The sequence below is a fragment of the Arachis hypogaea genome, chromosome 19 (assembly GCF_003086295.3).
Source record: "Arachis hypogaea cultivar Tifrunner chromosome 19, arahy.Tifrunner.gnm2.J5K5, whole genome shotgun sequence".
Classification (NCBI taxonomy): Eukaryota; Viridiplantae; Streptophyta; class Magnoliopsida; order Fabales; family Fabaceae; genus Arachis; species Arachis hypogaea.
The window spans coordinates 115144119-115145512 of record NC_092054.1 but is presented as its reverse complement, the minus strand read 5'-3'; the positions used below and the strand labels follow the sequence as shown (position 1 = coordinate 115145512).

Here is a 1394-nt window from a genome sequence, read left to right as displayed (position 1 = left end):
TGAAACCTCAATTAGTTTCTCTGATGCAGCAGAACTGCAAGTTTCATGGACTTCCATCTGAAGATCCTTTTCAGTTCTTAACTGAATTCTTGCAGATATGTGATACTGTTAAGACTAATGGAGTAGATCCTGAAGTCTACAGGCTCATGCTTTTCCCTTTTGCTGTAAGAGACAGAGCTAAAGTATGGTTGGACTCTCAACCTAAGGATAGCCTGAACTCTTGGGATAAGCTGGTCAAGGCTTTCCTAGCCAAGTTCTTTCCTCCTCAAAAGCTGAGCAAGCTTAGAGTAGATGTTCAAACCTTCAGACAGAAAGAAGGTGAATCCCTCTATGAAGCTTGGGAGAGATACAAAGGACTGACCAAAAAGTGTCCTTCTGACATGCTTTCAGAATGGACCATCCTGGATATATTCTATGATGGTCTATCTGAGTTATCTAAGATGTCACTGGATACCTCTGCAGGTGGATCCATTCACCTGAAGAAAACGCCTGCAGAAGCTCAAGAACTCATTGACATGGTTGCAAATAACCAGTTCATGTACACCTCTAAAAGGAATCCTGTGAATAATGGGACGCATATGAAGAAGGGAGTTCTTGAGATTGATACTCTGAATGCCATATTGGCTCAGAATAAAATATTGACTCAGCAAGTCAATATGATTTCTCAGAGTCTGAATGGAATACAAGCTGCATCCAACAGTACTCAAGAGGCATCTTCTGAAGAAGAAGCTTATGATCCTGAGAACCCTGCAATAGCAGAGGTGAATTACTTAGGTGAACCTTATGGAAACACCTATAACTCATCATGGAGAAATCATCCAAATTTCTCATGGAAGGATCAAAAGCCTCAACAAGGCTTTAATAATGGTGGAAGAAACAGGTTTAACAATAATAAACCTTTTCCATCATCCACTCAGCAACAGACAGAGAACTCTGAACAAAATACTTCTAATTTAGCAAACTTAGTCTCTGATCTATCTAAGGCCACTGTAAGTTTCATGAATGAAACAAGGTCTTCCATTAGAAATCTGGAAGCACAAGTGGGCCAGCTGAGTAAGAGGATCACTGAAATCCCTCCTAGTACTCTCCCATGCAATACAGAAGAGAATCCAAAAGGAGAGTGCAAGGCCATTGACATAAGCACCATGGCCGAACCCAAAGAAGGAGAGGAGGACGTAAATCCCAAGGAGGAAGACCTCCTGGGACGTCCAGTGACCAATAAGGAGCTTCCCTCTGAGGAACCAAAGGACTCTGAGGCTCATCTAGAGACCATAGAGATTCCATTGAACCTCCTTATGCCCTTCATGAGCTCTGATGAGTATTCCTCTTCTGAAGAGAATGAGGATGTTACTGAAGAGCAAGCTGCCAAGTTCCTTGGTGCAATCATGAAGCTG

The 1394-nt window shown here is 42.3% G+C and overlaps 1 non-coding gene across 1 annotated transcript; it reads right to left on the bottom strand.

Annotated features, from left to right (window-relative positions):
- Nucleotides 1-278: 278 nt before the first annotated feature.
- LOC112781915 (small nucleolar RNA R71) lies at nucleotides 279-386 on the bottom strand. Its single transcript, XR_003192662.1, has one exon. It is a non-coding gene; the product is annotated as a small nucleolar RNA R71 (small nucleolar RNA).
- Nucleotides 387-1394: the final 1008 nt, after the last annotated feature.